Genomic DNA, 19,401 nt, shown 5'->3' on the forward strand with positions numbered 1-19,401 from the left:
TGACTCATCAAAAAGAATTGGAAAAGACCCATGCTTAGTTGGTGACACCTTTCAGCGGTTTCAAGAAGCATTCCAAAGGTTTCTTGAGAGTTCTTTATATTCAAGCATTCATAGCAGCTTAGAGAGAGAGGGCAGAGAGCAATTAGAGCATTGGAGGACTCAAAAACTTTGAAGAAGGGAGCTTGCTCTGCGGGTTTTCTAAGGAAAAGTGAATTAGCATCAGAATCCAGGTAGATTCTTGTGATTTTTCTTATGCTATTTTCGCATCATGCATTCATGTCTTCTTCGTGTCTTCCATATGTCTTTTGAAGAATTTCATATTTTTATTCTATGCATTCTCAATATGTGCAATGGAATGTATGTGGAAATCTTTATATGCATAGATCTGCAAAAAAAAAAAAAAAAAATGGGGCTAGGGTTTAAATTCATAGCCAAACCCATTAGATTATTTATTGGAAAAAAAAATTTGGTATTAAAAGTTTATAAGAAAATTTTGAGAATTAGAATTTATATATATTGTGCATATGTATGTTTATATCTGCACACACACACACACACACACACACACACACATATGTATGTTCATACATACATACATATATATATATATATATATATATATACATGTGTATATATTTAATTAAGGAATCAAATTTAATAATCGCAGTGAAAATATATATATATACAAAATCGCATTGCGATTTGTATTTGTGTTTTTGAAAAATGCTATAAAACTAAACATTATATGTATTGACCATGGGTCGGGCGGACATACCAGCCCGTCTGTCCATCGTATGCAGACCCGTGCGCACGACACCTGCACTTGACAGAGTGTCGACGTTGCAGGCTGCACGGCTTATGTGTGGCGACAGTGTATTAACCATTGAGTATGGTCACCGCTGGTTGTAATATGTGAAGCGCTTAACTTATAATATATGTCATCCATCGAATTTGAATAATTCAATTTTTATATTTCGCTTTTTTTTAAAAATGCGATAATTATTATTATTTATATATATGTATATATATATATATATATATATATATATATATATATATATATATATATATATATATATATATATATATATATATATATATATATATGTAATATGTAAATATGTAATTAATAAATCTGAATTATTATTATTTGATAAAAGATTTAAGAATTCATCTTTTATAATGATGAATAATTTTATAATTTTATAATTTAACTATTAAGATTTAATTAATAGTTTTAAATTATAAAATATATAAAGTATATGAAATTTAATTAAAATATTGGTGGGGAACGATTTCAATAAAATATTGTAATTGAAAATTGGATTTATAAAGGAAAACTTTTTATCCATCCAAAAACAATACATGGAAAAACGTACAAAATGTTCCTTCAAATTCTTTCTCTAAACTTGGAAACGTAAACCGTGCACTTAGTTAATTATGTTTGATCTTTATGATGGATGTATATGTATTCTATGATGATGTATCATGTGATTATCTCTACTTTGATGTATCATGGATTAGAATAGGATGATGTACCTTATTTCACCTATGTATATTCTTTTAAGCCTTCATACCCTATGACATGTACAGTGGATGAATGAGCATTTGGAATGTAATATTTAAACATTGGACTTATCATTATTATTTCATGTGGATCTTTTACTAGATGGACTCATGTATGTTAGTTAATTTCGATGTAACTCAACATTAAGGGATTCTTAAAGAATGAAATCGGTTATGTATGTTATGTTTACTTTTAGATGGACATTGCTATTACTTCCGTTATTATGTACAAGTTATATGTGGTATTTACTTTCATGTTATTTAAAAAAAAGAAAAGGTTACCAAACTTAGTCAAATTCTAGGTTAATTCTTTGGATCCCTTGGTGGGGCATTACAAAGGAAGGCACACTTCACTAATTGCCAAAGTCACCTAGCCTAAGTGATGGGTGTGTATGTCCTATTAAAACCATTTATGCAACCAAGCTTTGAACTCTAGCAACTTCATAAGCATGGATTAGCAATCAAGCCCCAAAAGTCAACAAGTCAAATCAAAACCAATAGTCGCAGTCCCCAATATAAAGGATTTCCCCCTCTTCCATCGTGAGCTCAAACTAATGCCCAATATGAGTGTAGTTAGAAATGACCGACGCAATATAATTTTAGTGAATATTCTTCCCAGTTTTTGGACATTGAATATTTAATGTAGGTAGAGAAATTGAGCTAAGATAATCAGTTTTCTTTTCTTATGTAATTTGTAGTGATGCCTTTGCTATTTGAAAAAGACCAAAAGTTTCTTTCAAATGGGATTAGAATACTACATAGTTGTCATGTTATACAATAGGAATAATGTTGACATAGTTATGCAAAGATCTACAGTTAGTCTTTTACACATATCATATACACCAATGTTAGTGTGGGCCTTGGAGAACATAATAATAGTGGTGTGTGAAGGAACTTCAATAATTTAGGTGGATATAACTATAGAATCCAATATGTGTACAAAAAGATGATGTGATGGAAGTATAAGCTATGTCACTTGGGAAACTCACATTATCAAAGATATTGAATGAATTGATAGAAGTTGTAGAAGAGAGTAGAAGCATAAACATGTGGGAGGGTGATGAAGATCACATGGGCTTGGTGTTGACATGTTATTTGATTGATATAATAGGGTGGTATCAAGTGGACAATGTATTGCAATAGTTTATGATTGAGATACCCCCATCAAAATTGGAAATATTTTAATTTCACAATAATGAGGCACTTTCACTTCTAAAAGAGAGGTTTATGCAATTGAAAACTTTATAGTTGTATTTTATGACTTTATAGACGAAACATAGAGGCCCTCATATGATGCATAATCAAACACTGATAATCATATTTATTGCTTTTAGTTGAATCATCCAGTGTTATGATTCAAGAGAAAACTTTAGACAAGATACTAATTTTAATTTGTTGCTTATTTGAATTATGATACCTATTTAAGATGTCTTTAAAATGGTTTTCACTATATAGAAAAAGAAAAATTAAATTAATTTTTCCTCTTTAGATATTATTTTTAGATTTTTATATCAATTTTTTTGAAATTTTATAATTAGTTTTTATTTTCCTAATTCACATTTAGGAATGTTACACAAAGATCCAACAAAATTAACTCACTTTCTTCTTTTTAATTATAATTTTTTTTAAAGTTACCAACCCCTAGATCTAATGTGCATATCATAGTTGCAATATTACCAATTTCAATACTAATTAACTTAAAATGGAGTCATCACAGATTTCACTTAGAAATAAGTCTTAATGTTGAAGAAGACAAGGGAATAGGGAGTGGGACCAATATATTCATAGGGTACAATTGAAATAAAGATGTTGATCATAATCATATTTCATGTCATTGACAATATTTTCCTTAGATACTTATGCAAATTTTAATTCATAGCCCCATGTAAAGTGGTATCCATTGATGTCCAATGATTTTTAGCAAGAATCATTTCTGCCAATCTATCAATAAAAGAACATTTCCCACTTAAGAACTTTCTTATTATATTTTCCATCATTAGAATATCTCATTGGTAAAAAAATAATTTTGATTTATTTATTAAAAAAAACTTTCTCCAAATTCCTTTAAAAATAATAATAATAAAAATTCTAATGCCGACTATTATTTTTTTGAAAGTAAACCTATGAGCTCATATTTTCATGTTAATGATAATATGTACTACATCTTGAAAGTTTATTTATTTCTATAATAAATAAAACATAACAAAACAACACAAAACTAAAGATTATTATTGGACATCTTCTTGATTCTTCTCAATCATGAAAACTTGTGCTATAGAAAATACTTGCGACATTTTTGAGCAATTACTTCCTCTACTAAGAGAATTGTGCTAGTGACTAATATAACTAGCTTTATAAATTTCAAAGACTTTAGAATCTAACAATTAGAAAGTTGATAACAAGCTTTACAACTTGAAAATGGATAAGTATGTATTCCAAGGCCGTAGTGGGACTGTCCCATTATAGGACCAATTGAATCAACTACAATGTGGCATATCTTCATATGTGACTATTCATGTGTTGAGTAATCTCTAAGGACACTGATAGGTGAAGACTTTTTGAAAAATGCTTCATGAACAATCTTCTATGCTGATATTATTTCATGATTCTTATCGAATTATATGGACTTGGTACAAGAAGCAACAATCATTGAGAAACTAGCAAATTCTTATGTACGAGAGTACTTTGTGCCACAGACAGGATACCATGAAGCAATTTGTGCATATTGAGGAACTCAACGTGCATTTATTGCTGGTGGCCTCTTTTCCCATAAAGCACTTGAGAAGTGTGAGGCTGCATCATGTGTTTATAGTGTTGTGCATTTAGCTATTACTAATGAATGTGATCTTGTTTTAGTTCATGCATTAAATGCACACATTGCTCACTTGGGTGAACATCGTGTAACAAGAGTGACAAATGTGTACAATGCATTCATGTCTTTGTACATAGATCTACCCAAGGGAACTAGTGTTCCATGTGAACAAAATCATCCAAGTGAGAAATAACTCCCAACTGAAGCAGATCTGACTACTCCAACTCCTTCAACTACAAGCTCTTCATGAACTATTTGATTGTCTAGTAGTACTATAAATTGACTTCTACTCATAAATTGAAAATACTAATGTCCTAGTTCAATTATCACATTGTCCTTTTCCTATGGTTACATGTATGTATGAAGTGTGAAAAATAGCATAGAGACTATTGTCCTTTGCCTATTGTTACATGTATCTACAAAATATGTAGAATGCTACATAGACTAGGTGCTCTATCTAGGAACTTTATGCTATCAATAAACAAGTATGCATAAGTAATATGAGTATTGTATCGATATATATGAATAAAAAGATTATGAAAGTAATGTATCTTCTAGCTTTGCTATGAATCTAATTGGTTGTAAACTTAGGATACTATAATTACTATAGAGAACTTTTGAACTTGAATACTAATTATACTATTAGCATGTAATGAATAGTGGAATGCATTATCATTTAATAAATGCATTGATGCAAAATTAAACACTATAAATGATAGCCATCTGTTGCACATTTATTGAATAGTACGTATGGAATCATTTATATTAATGATATTTGTATGATTATTGCCATAAAAAATATATTGACAAAATAATGACACTAAGTTGAAGATATATCTTAGAACTGACTGATGCTTGGTAAATTCTAAAAAATGTTCCTCATTGCAAATAGGTTTTTCATTTCCACATTACACAAGTATGGATTTTCTTGATGCATTTGTTTCATTAGATTGTAATACAGATCACCTCTCTAAAAAGTCAAGAATCTAGTATTCTTGAAAAACTTCTAGAACTTCCAGATGAATGCCAAAGAAAAATATTGGAAAGATATTTTTATGATAAGCATGTTGTCATGTTCATATATAATGGATGGGGAGACATTCAGCCAATACCAAACACCAATCAAATTCGTGTTCTATCCCCATTCATCACTAATGGTGAATTAATTTACCTAAAACATTTGGTGCAACAATATTGGGAAGCCCATATCAAATTTCATTGTCAAGATATAATAAGACATTTCCCTCTTGGAAATCACACTCTTGAAGAATTGAAAATCATTTTTAATCCAGCATGCAAGACATTATTTTGTGAACTATCACCATTTAGCACGATTGTTGAAGATAAAACACTTTTATCCATAATAAACCTTGTGGTAACATATCCAACCTTTTCGCTCAAATGGATTATAAGACATGACAACACAAAGATTATTGGGCGATGGTATGATAATGATACAAGAGCCTTGGTAGCTAAGACCATAAAGCACCATTACTCATGTCATTTTTTGTTTGTATTTGAAAATAATTTCATGCCATTTGGCATTCATCTTGTAGTAGATATTGGGAGATGACACTTCCTTTAGTGATGAACTAATGATTACAAGATGACAACTGCCACAAGAATATAGTGATGATGTATAAGCTTATGCTTACTGTGAATGAAAGTTCGTAACTTGCATGTAAAAGCTATAATATTTTCCACTATGACATAGTATAATATGTATCTAGTCATTTCTATGTCATTTTTTTCTTAGTAAAGTATCTCTTTAGGCTTCAACAAATGTACTACAATATGTATCTAGTAATCTCCATCTCACTTTATAATATATTAGAAGTTGTTTTTAACTTTGACTATTGCAAATGTGTAGATAGCTTTGTTTAGCTAACCATGTTTTTGCAAAGTTTGCTAAGAACTAGTAATAGTTTGATCTACTACAGTTAATATGTGCACAATGATTATGCTACACAATAGATTATTTTGGCATATGTAAAATAAGAACTAGTGACCTAATTAATTACATCTAATGTTGTGAAGGTTTGATTATGTTTTTATTAATATGATACTTTGATTGCAAACTAGGAAAATCAACAAGGATCAAATACACAAGCTTGGCAATTCACAAAATAGTAAGTAAAGTTATACATTTGATTAGAATCTAGAAATGTCAAAGTTACAAGTTTCCAAAATCTACTTGTTTCCTTCTATATTATTTCCTTAACATCCATGTTAGAATTTCATAAGATCTCTATTGACATAAGTTTCTATGTTCAAAATAATGATTGCTAACGAAAAAAGTCAAAGAAGTGGTGTCCTTGAATAGATCTTAGACATGCAAACTTACTAATTGTATTGTCTTCTTGAAAAGCTTACAAAATCTACAATTAGAACCTCATAGAATAGATTAGAATGTATATATACATTTGTAGGTCGAGACCACCTATAATCTAGGAATTTGTTTTAAGTTTTTGAATTGTCTCTGGATTGGTGACCCCTTACAGTGAATGGAGCATATCCATAGAACATGATGACTAAGTTGGCTGAGAACAAAACTAAGCATGTGCCTACCTATGATGAACTTGTAACAAAGGCATGGATGGTACTAATATTGATAATATTGATAAATTATACATTATTCCTCATAGTAAATAATACTTTGTGGTTTGTAACGTTAATTGTAGTGAGTATGGTAATCATTTTGAATGCATTTGGTACATAACCTAGCAACGTACAATGATAGTAATGTCACTAGTCATGACAATAGTAATGACACTTGGTATTTATTAGCTAGTAGTGTTGTGATTGATCATAGTACGAAAATAATGTTTATAATGAATATAAGCTACAAGTACTTATTGACAAAAGATGATTATGAAGAATATGCTACTATTTTTTGGAATTGCATATGGTTTTCATTTAACTTTATAATTGAAATTATTGTTTGAAAGGATTGTTCATTTGTAGTAAATATGTGCATATTGCAACATGTCTTAACAAAAGTTTAATTGTGATATAGAAACACAAAAGAAGAAATGAAGAAGACATATAGGGGTGTTTGCAAGAAAACATATGATATTCTTGCATTCTCTCATCCTGATGATGGATCATAGAGTGTGATCCGAAATGTTGATGCTAAAAATTATGCACACAATCAAATCCAAAAATAGATTACATGTAGAAAGAATCTGGTCGATTTTCAGCAAAGATAACATTGCCCAAGCTATGAAGACAAAAATGACAACAATTTAAGCAACCTTTGCATATGACATGGCCAACATGTCAATGAGAGGAAGTAATGCATACACCAACTTTTTACATGTCAACTGTACACCTCATAATCAACACTGCAATGTGCAAAGCACTCAGATCTCAACTGTAATGAGATCAAATAGGAAGAAAACTAAATTCATGAAGTTGTCTGAATTGCAAGAATGTACTGAAAAAGTTGAAGAAAGAAAAGGATATATGTCATTTAGCAATGGATCTAAAAATTTTCCAAAAGAAAAGTCATATCAAGGTGTTTGGAAACGTTCAAGTGGTCATTATGTTGCACAAGTGTGGAATCCTATACAAAAAAATAAAAAATGGCTAGGAACATTTGATACCAAAGAGGAAGCTACTATCACATATGATATGGCTATAATTTCCTTCAATGGATACAAAGTCATTACAAATATTTTGTGTCCAGATACAAAGATCATGAAACAAAAAGTATCTCTCACTTAGAGAAAGATCAACTTGGATTGACCCTTCAAGTTGAATGATGTCCAATAGAAATAGAAAGAAATGTTCCATTGTGAATTGTCTATACAAATGATCATTTTGGTCATACAATACCTATTACTAAGAAGCAACACTTTCTAACTATGATGCACATGAAACCTAACATCCTTGAAAGTTTTCATAGAAATCTAATACAAGATCTTTCATGGAAAGACCATATCAATTCCATATATGCTGCTACCATAGATAACATGTGTTCTTTAGAAAGTGACAAAAATTCACTATCCATTATCTGAATCAACTTATCCTTGTGCAACTAGACTACCCAATTTTTAAATGAGTTATCAGAATATACATTCCTCAAATTTTGTAAAATCATGCCCATTCCAACTATTGCAACAAGATGTTTCCCCATGCACCTATCTCATGAAAAATGGAATGTTGTAGTTCTTAACATGGATTCATTTATAGAAAAATATGCTAGTAATGTTTCCACTGAAAATGTTCCTTCATTTCTAAACAATCTTGCTACCAATCTGAATAATATAGACATGTATGGTGTTAACCATGACACATTTGACTTCTCCAATTTCCATGTGACATCATAATATACATGCCATGAATGTCATGGTCTAAGTGATAATAATGTCATTGAGCTTCATCATTGAATTTATGATTCAAATGGTATAGACATAGAGCAATCTCAACATTATTTCTATTGCTTGATGACATAGTCAGCATATCGTATTTGATGTAGAGATATGAAGAGAAGGTGAAAAAAACATAAAGATAACATGGATACATGATCAAATAAAATAATAGTAGCAATTTTCGTATTTTCTACTTGTGTTTTGTATTAGCATTTTTCTTTTTTGAATATTTCATCGATGACTGTTTAATATTGTGGTGGTGATGTGAAGAGGAAAGGTGAAAAAAACATAAAGATAACATGGAGACATGACCAAAGAACAAGAGTATTAATTTTTGTATTCAATACTTGTGTTTTCTATTCGCATTTTGTTTTTTAAATACTTCATCAATGAATTCTAATGATGTGACATGTTATGTGTTTTTTAGTCTAGTATCATAATCTATCTTTTTCTAATATGCGATAGTAGAAGAAATAAGAAGTATAAGTTTGTGTACAGCCTACATGTCTTCAGGTTAACATTTATCATTGTGAAATGGTGTATGCAATTATTCCTCAATAAAAATATCAATGTGGAAGTACACTTTTCTTGTCATGATGACCATAGTGCGAATCTAAATCATTCTATGAAAGTTGAATTGTGTCATACTAGATACTTGTGAATAAATGAGACTAAATATTGTAATGTATAGTATAGTTTCTTATGGAATGTGTAATTTTAAAGAATAGAAAAATCAAACTAAATAATCTAAGATAACTAAAAATAGTATATTGAAAAGATGCATCTTGTCATATAGGAAAGAAATCCCACATGTAGAAAAGAAACATTGCGTAAGTATATAAGTGACAAGAAAACTAAGGTGGTACTAGTCCTTCCTGAAACATAAAATGATACAAAATTAAATAGAAATCATAGACCTAGAGCATTACAAGCGAACAGGTCAAGATAAAACTTGCAGTATTGACATTGTACTAAAGAACAAAGGACTATGCAGAGTACCAACATTTAAGTACAACATAGGAGACTGCTTATTTGACTCCTTGGAATTCCTACTAAATTATAGATATACATCACTTGAGCTAAGAAATGGGACCATTGATTTCTTCTTATGATAATCTATCACTTTTTTATCGAACCCGATGCCTCCCTTGCTCCTTGTTTTCGGTGCACATGATTTGTCCTCTTTTTCTAGGAAACCCGACGATTATCCCTCTTAAATATCATGCTCATTACTTTGATAAGACACGATCTCTCACTCATGTCAGTAGTGATGTTATTCATTTCGTGTTTTAATGGTGTCAATTTAGTAATCAATTTATTTATTGTGTTTGATATAATAATTAGTGATTCCAATAGAAAATTACTATGTATTTATGTAATTAGGTCAAAATCTTTATATTCTAATAATAGATGTCTATGTATTGGATTAATATTTAAATAAGTGTCTACAATAGTAATGCAATCGGTTTAGGCATTATAATGATGGGTCTATATACAAGATATATATTATTAATAATACTTATAATTATGATTATTATAAATTTATGAATGGATTATAAATATTTATCTATATAGTTATCAATAATGTTTCTTTTGTGAAATAATTAATGATAGTATATATTGTAATCATATAATTTTATTCAATTATACTTATAGGATTCCCTTTTAGAAGGGGTCATGATAGTCTCCCCTTATCAAAATTTCTTGTCCTCAAGCAATACAAAACTCCTTCATAGACACACAATATATCTGCACACAAAAGTCCTAGAAGATTTATGAGATATACATCTTTAATAAATGAAAACATGAAGCAGACAAAAGTAGTCCTATGAATGCATGAACACACAAAGCATACATGATGTAGATAGATGAAAACATGAAGCGGACACATCATATATCTTTGATTGATTCTTTATAATTTATTTCTCACAATGAAATAGAGAAAAGGGAACGATTTACAAAATATATTTCCCTAGTACGTCTTATTGATCATGAATCCTGCAAGAACAAGTAATCATTAGCATGCACATGTATATAATATCTCGAAAGAAAAGATAAGTCATGATAAATTAGTTCTAAAATAATATCCTACCAAGCCTAAGAGCAAAACTGTGGCCCCCTTGGCCTCAATGGAAGACATCAATCATCCAATGAGTTGGTCTACTTGGTAGATTCTTAATTGAATTAAGTTGACATGATGTCAATTTTTTCTTAACTTGACCAATCTAAGCCTAAGAGTGAAACTTTGGCCCTCCTAGCCTTGATGAAAATATTCTACCATTCCATCAAGGTAGTCTACTTAGATGTCCATCTTAACATTATTTTCCCAATCTAAGTCCAAGAGCAAAACTTTGGCCCTCTTGGCCTTGATGGCAGCACTTTGGCATCCATCAAGATGATTTACTTAGATGGTAATCATATTCTCCTTAAATATCCTACCTAAGCCTAAGAGCAAAACTTTGCCCCTCTTGGCCTTGATGGCAACACTTTGACATCCATCAAGGTAGTCTACTTAGGAGGTAATTTGATTCACTAATTATTATAATTATATATATATATATATATATATATATATATCACTACTAAAATTGTAGCTCATCTAATTCTTGTCAGTCCTTCGCATCTTCATTACTTTCCTGATTATATTTAGGCCCCTTATTCATCTTTCCCTTTGCTCCCCCATCAAGCGTGGTGTCCATTTTTTGAACTTGGCTTCCCTTTCCATATATGTGTCCTGGTTCCCAACTCTCTTTGCAATGAAAGCATACATTTTTTCTTTTTAGTTTGTCACGATAGTTGTTGAGCTCTCTTTTGCATTTATCATGAATCTCTAAGTAGGAAGGGGGGTCTCGTGGGTCTATGTAGTTGATTTAATATCTTCATAGTGGTGAGAGTTTGTATCTCCCACATTTTTGTTTATATTACCAAGGGCTTCTAAGAGGAGTCAGTTCGTTTCACTTTGCTCAGTTATAGCTCAAGCATTTCTTTCAGTTTGTTCCATGAGTCGGTTCATTTGTTCCATGAAAGCTTTTAATTCATTACTTATTTGATTGTTCATTTTGGTGGACTATTTCCTTCCTTACCTTTCCAATGCTCTCTGATCCCTTTGGTGTTTTTGCATTAACTTCTTTCCATGGGTTGGCAAGAAAGAGGCTCTGATACCACTTGTAATGTCCCATTTTGGATGACCTTTAAATCATTCTTCGTTTCCAATTTATAGTCTTATAAATGACTTCAAGTACCCATTCTATACTCGGACATATATGAAATTGTATTTTATATATATAATACATATATATAATAAATATTTTGTTATAAAATTAATATTTTTGTATATAAGATAAAATATAATTGAAATTAGGAATCTATTCTAATAACATATCATTTCAGGCCTCTTAATATATTGGTAATTCAATTTATAAATTGTTTATCAATTCTTCTTTACTCGCGGCCTTCCTTAATACATTATCCACTAACGTTCTATCAATAGTACTTTGCTCCATGGTTTCAGCTCAAGGATGGTTGGGCTTTAATGCAACCGCATGTTTCAAGTTCCACACTTTGCCAACAATATCGACGTGGAATTGAGTTGGATGTCGTACCTCCTTGTGGTTCAATGAGTGTGATTTGATCAATGTCGTTTTGATTGATATCGTTGTGAAATCAAGGTTAGACGCTTTGGCTGATGTAGTTCAGTGATAAACTACCACTTTTTTATCGAACCCGATGCCTCCCTTGCTCCACATTTTTTATGCACGTGATCTGTCCTCCTCCTTTTCTAGGAAACTTGATGATTATCCCTCTTAAATATGATCCTCATTAATTCGATAAGACATGATCTCTCACTCATTTCGGCAGTGACATTATTTGTTTCATGTTTTAATGGTGTTGATTTAGTAATCAATTTATTTATTGTGTTTGATTTAATAATTAGTGATTCCAATAGACAATTATTATGTATTTATCTAATTAAGTCAAAATCTTTTTATTCTAATAATAGATGTCTATGTATTGGATTAATATTTAAATAAGTTTCTACAATATTAATGCAATCAACTTAGGCATTATAATGATGGGTCTATAGATAAGATATATATTATTAATAATACTTATAATTATGATTATTATAAATTTATAAATGGATTATAAATATTTATCTATATAGTTATCAATAATGTTTCTTTTTTGAAATAATTAATGATAGTATATATTTTAATCATATAATGAACTATCATCATATAATTTTATTCAATTATACTTATAGGATTCCCTTTTAGAAGGGGTCATGACATCATAATTGGTTTGGCACCCTCCTTGAGTTCAATAACATGCTCTATCCCTCTGTCAGGAGGAACACTATGCAGAATCTTGCCAAAAAAATTTAGCATGCCTATCAAGTATCTCCTAAATATCTACTAGATGACTCTTCACCTATGGTTCCTGTGAGACTGGTATAGTAAAATATTCTATCACCCACTCTACATCATCATGCAGAAATAGTCTCTGCATTCTCCTCGAGGAGATTACTTTGTAACTCCCATCTAAAAGTCCTCTAAGTACAATATTTCTTCCCTCACGTTGAAACCTCATCTCCAATTTTTCTAGGTTGAGTGTGAACTCGACTAGCGAAGCCATCCATGTCATGCCAAGGATGACATCATAGTCTCCCATTTCTACTACATAGAACTCATCCTCCAACTCATAGCCATATCCAAACCTGATGTGAAGATTATATATCTTTTGAGTGCATAATAATTTGTCACCGTCAGCTACCATGACTCTAAACCCAGTGTGCTCCTCGGTCTGTAAACCTCTCTTGGATACCAATCTTGCATCTATGAAATTATGTGTAGCCCTAGTGTTAATTAGTGAGATTACTTTTTGCCCTTGGATAGTACCCCTAACCTTAAATGTGATTGCCTTCTGAGCCTCCGTTAATCACCAATGACTTCTCATCCTTAGGAATGTTGCTCTCCTCACTAGTGTTATCTGAATCAGAGTGTTGATCCTCCCTCTTTGACTGTGACTCCTCTATTGAGAAATGCTCCATTTGATTTACCTTAGCCTTGAGAGGACACTTATGAGATAAGTCCAAAGGCTCTGTGTAATGAAAACATAGCTTCTTCTTCCTCAACTCATTCAGCGTGTCATTATCCAACTTATTATCCCTTTTTAGCTGAGCATCCTTGTGAAAAGAATTTTTATCCTTCTCTATGTCCTTTTTCATTTATTAATCCCTATGCTAGAATTTGCTCCTAAAAGAAGAAGGTGCTAAGTCACGAGCCCTTTTAGTGGCCTCCTGTAACATAGCTAGGTCATGCCCCTTAACCCAACGCCTCAAGGGATCTGAGAGTCTATCTATAAAGAACACTACTAACCTCCTCTCTAAAATATCTATGACCAACACAACTAACCTCTAAAATTCACTAATATATGCTTCAATTGATCCCCACTGCTTGAGTTCTGCAAATTCCTTAAATTGTAACTCATAATCTTTAGTATCAAATCTCTCTATAAGTCTCTCGGTGAACTCCTTGTAAGATGTGATTTGATTATGTCCCAAGGTTACCATGCCATGATGCTACCACTAATGGGATGGACCATCTAAGTGAATAGTCGTATACCTGATAGCCTCCTCCTTAGGCATAGGATTCAATTGGAAGTATGTATCTACTTTTTGCACCCAAGCTCGTGTAGTCATCTTCCTTGAAGCATCATAATAAGGTAAAGAAAGTTTTTCAACTTTCTTTCTCATCTCAAAGTTTTGATTTCTCCCTCCCGATCTAGGCATGTGTCTCATCCTCAAGTCTATAAAATCTCTGAGGGAAATATTTGCCTAAAATCCTAGTCCACTAGCCTCCTAGTCTCTCCTAAATTGATCTTGTAACTCAGTAATCTATGGTTCATTTATTGGTTGAATCAGATCTTTGGGTGGGAAGGTGGGTAAAAGAGGTCTCAAGCTTGTTGTTCGAGCTAGGTGTGCAACATGTCTAAAGTTATTAGCCTCATTCCCATTATTTCCATGTCCATTATCACCATTAATGTTATTGTCACGACTATTGTTGTTGCCTCGACCTCCATTATTCTCATTGCCCCTATTGTTATCATTTCCCCCAATGTTATTATTTCCATTGTTGGCATCACCTGGATTAATATTAATGCCCATCTATCTAGCCATAAGCTAAATCATCATATCCATTCACCTATTTTTCTCTTGTTGCATACATTGCCCCTCCTCTAATGTACCCAATAATCATCTGAATATTACCTCCTCCTAATCTAGACCTATATTCTTGCCTCCACCTGATCTTGTATTCCTGTCATCTTAGTCACCCATACTACTATCTTGTTCAAAGAATATCTCCTCTATGTCTGTATGACTGGATTGTATGTCCCTTTGCATGGATGAACTAGACTATTCTCTCTGCAAGTCTGAACTCCTACTTTGTCTTGCTTTGATATTGCGGAAATTATAAAGCCCCTATAGTATGTTCAAAAATAAATGCTTAGCCTTTTTAATTTCTTCTTTTAGTGTTTTGACATTTTGTCAAATACTTTTCTCTCTATCTGGCTGTTCCAAATTCCCTATAAGAGCTCCACAGGATGGCATGACTTATAGCTTTGATACCACTATAATGGGCACCTTGGAAATGCCCAAGAACTGAACCAACTGTTGATAAAGATTTTAATGTTTTTGCACAGATTTTGAAACCACATAACATAAACAAGAAGGAATTTATGCAAACTGAAGATTGAACTACTACTGAAATAATATTAATTTTCAAACTAATAAAATTAAATACATAGAAAACTCACTAATTACTCCACCATTATAACATGATATTCTAATAATGACTTCCCATCTTGCTGCTATAGTAATATGAATAGTGTCATGCTAGAATGCTACTACAATAAGAATTTGCCTTCAACTTGTCCATGACCCTCATAAAATCATCCCTCCACAATGGCACAAGTATTGGAAAAGGAGTGAGAATGATATGAACAAGCACCCAATCTATCTGTAGCTGGAAATGCACCCCCGCTACCTATTAATGAAACTAATAGCAATGTATTCTAAAGGCCAAACCCTAAGGGAACGACGTCTAGAATATTACAAGAGAGGATAGACATCTTCTAATGCCCAAAATAGATTTGAACTCACACATGTATTTTCTTCTCATATCCAACTTTCCTAACAATAGCCATAAGCTCTCCTTTTATTCCTACTTCATAGGGTTGACCACTTTTTACAAGCAATGCGGGATAAAAAATAAAAATAAAAATAAAATAAAAGGCTAATGGTCACACAACTGGACAACTGCTAAAGTGAGGACATTACATAGATTGAATAAGGTTGATGTAAAATAATTTACTTAATATTAGATTGAGTAATTCTAATGTAAAAGAGTTTAGAGTAAGTAATCTTCATATTATTTATAAGAATATGTCCTTTGAAATTGCTATGCTATATAGGAATGTTAGGTTAAATAGCCCTCATATAATATTAACGAAAACTTAATATGTTAGAATAGTGTCTTTCATCATCATAAAGTAAAGTAAAACAGAGTAATTTGATATTGTTGCAATCAAATATTAATATAGTTGGAAATATGTAAAGGATATGAGTAAATTTTTAGTCTTACTTCTATGATTTTCTATTCTAATTTTTTTTCGTCCTCCTCTTCTTTATTTCATTGTTTTGACATAAAGACTCCATTATATGCACAGTAGTTTACAAGATTTAGATTTTTGCTTGAAATAAATACTTAAAAAACCTAAAGCAATAATGATTCAAAAAGTTGAGTTAAAAAGAAAATTAGAATAAAGTGGGGTAAATTTTTTATTAAATACCTAAGAGAACAAAACAACAGAGGAAACAAAGAGCACTAGAGAGCTTTATCCTGGTCAACCAATTGAGCCAACTTATGAGATAAGTTAGGGGGAAGCATCCTATGATCAACAATGTTCCAATCCGACACATGCTCAGAGGCCCATTTAGCCAAGCAAGTAGATTAGACAAGATTATCTCCTAAATAAGTTTAAATATGGAAGATAGTTGATAGAGATGAATAGGAGGAATTTGGTACCTTAAGTTTTCCTCCATATGCTGATAGAGATGAATATGAGGAATTTTGTACCTTAAGTTTTCCTCCATACGCATGAGATAAGATGCAAGAAAATAAATATCATCGGAGGGATTTTTGTGGCTTTACTCATTTCCATCTATTCTACAAGGTTAAAAAAAATTTAGAAAACATTTGAAAACTTCCCTCTTGGAGAATAACAAGGTGTAATTCATTCGCTGATTAAGAACTAACAAATGTTTTAAGAAATATGTGCCAAGTTTTTAGTATAAATTGATTTCAGTAAACACATTGTTTTGCCGTGATCATTTAGTGATTATTAGTTCCTACTATTGGTAGGAAATCTTATGGAATTGTTAAGTTTTATTAAAAACTTGTTATTATTCAATAAAATGAAAGAATTTTTCAACCTTCAAACTATTTTCTAAAGTTTGAATTTTGTGTATTTTTAAAAGTTAAAAAATATTATTTATCTGATGTCTTATTGGTTCTTATGAAAAAATGCAAGGAATAAAAATCAATTTTAAACAAGAAAAATAGAAATAAAATTATGGAGTACTTTACGAGCCAACATAATGATGCAAAGTTATTATTAAATGTTTTGTCCTCTTGAAAAAGAGAACATTTAATATAGTGGGTCATGCAGAAAATTTTATATTGTCCACCTCTAGGTATAGAAAATTCTAGATTGTCCACCCGTAGGTATAGAAATAATTTTTTTTTAGAGATGCAAGAGGTGCAGTAATCCAGAAGCGAAAGTGCTTGTCAAAACAACTACTCTCTTTTTGAGTTTGCAGTAAGATGTTCCATTTTTGCATTGAAGGATACTTGCCGGTTGTCAATTGAATTTTCAATATCACCATGAGCCAATATCTATAAATTAAGGCTCTGTGGTTCCTCCCCCAGGTGCCAATAGATTTGCCCACGCCATTACTATAGCATGGTGGGCATCTAAACGGTGAGGTGGCCATACTCTACCTCTGTCCCTAGATATGCAGCAGATTGTCATTTCATCCACTGGCCAGTACCAATTTTCCCTCCTGTAATCTCTGCAAAGAGAGAGATATAAATGTCATAGGTGAGACGAATTTCCAGTGCTTCTATTTTATTCGTGTTCAACATATTCAGCTCTAGGTTGGTATTTGACTTCCAGTGGAAGCAAACATGGAAGTCTCGAAGATGAGAATCCATTAGAAGTGTGTGTTTGAACCTTAGACGAGCCACTAGTTGACCAAGTGGCTGAGGGATATTGTTCTTCTAGTGAGAATAAATTTACCTGTTGCCAAATGTTGCATATGTCTCCCAACGGTCAATTCTATCCCGTTAAAATAGTGGACTCTACTTATCCCTCTTTCTCATCTTAAACCTTGGTTTTTCCTTTTCTAGAAGTTGACGAAATAGTCTACTAATATCTCATAAACCAGTAAGTAATGGAAAGATATGTTCATCAGGGTGAGGGCCAGCTAGATATTGGGGGCCTTATATATGTCATCTGCAAAGTCTATGTTTGCTCGAGAGAATGAGCGATCCTTATGATTATCCACCGACTCAAAACTTCAACTTGTATAATTTAATGCTTGATTCGGCCATCTGTATGGCAAAAGAAAATCAGTGTGCATTTAGTGTCATTCTGTCTGACCTTCTAGATTGTCACATGCCTGCATAACACTGATTGCGGACGTGCAAAATCATGCTTCACATCACTAATTCTCATCTCTAAAAGCCATTTTGGGCATACGCTACAATCGTTGTATTCTATGATAGCACGTCTCTCTCAAGAATATTATCAAACAACTGGTGACCAATCTCCACACACCCACACTTAGAATACGTGAATGTGAATGCCTTCCCCATAAATAAAGACTCAAAACTATTTCTGATTATATGATCATGAATATCTTTTCCCTCTTCTAAATTAGAAAGAAAAGCACACATCTTGAGCACACACAAAGGTAAAGCTGAAATTATCAGCATGTACACCTTCATTTTGCATTTGACAATATAGTCTAAGAGCTTCCTCATAGATCGCGATTCACAATACAGCTATAACCTATGATCATGGTGTTCCATAAAAAGACATTTAGTTGGGGCATTTTGTCAAACAATTGACATGCTTCAATCCTGCCGCCACACATTTCATACATTGCATCGAACTTAGATTCGAAAAAGATGTGTTGATGTAGTCCAGTGATTAATAAATGAGAGTGCTATCTTTCCTTGAGATAGCGACCTTTTTTTTTTTTGAAAGAATCCAACAAGAGGGAAGCATAAGATTACATAGTTATTCATGTAATTTATAGATATATATTTTTTGGGTTGTGAAGAATCCCAATTTTGCGAAGCTTTCAGAAAAAAGAAGCAATGACATGAACAAACAAGCAGTCATTATTCAATTCAAAATAGATCTTATACATCTAACATGATTCAATAGTAAATTTATAAACCTTGGGAATTGAGTGGGAAGGTGAACCATGTAACTCGTCCCGGGACTTGGTCTTGCCAAAATCTTTCACAGCAATGTTTTTGCTTTTCTTCATGACCGACCACTTTGTACTCTCCGGAATGG

At 31.9% G+C, this 19,401-nt stretch overlaps 1 pseudogene; it reads left to right on the forward strand.

The window, feature by feature from the left end:
* Window positions 1–756: 756 nt before the first annotated feature.
* Window positions 757–19,401, forward strand: part of LOC149563493 (putative disease resistance protein At5g04720) — a 36,257-nt pseudogene continuing 17,612 nt past the window's right edge.

The sequence above is a fragment of the Cupressus sempervirens genome, chromosome 4 (assembly GCF_028749045.1).
Source record: "Cupressus sempervirens isolate cs-2001-9-10 chromosome 4, ASM2874904v1, whole genome shotgun sequence".
In the NCBI taxonomy this organism is placed as follows: Eukaryota; Viridiplantae; Streptophyta; class Pinopsida; order Cupressales; family Cupressaceae; genus Cupressus; species Cupressus sempervirens.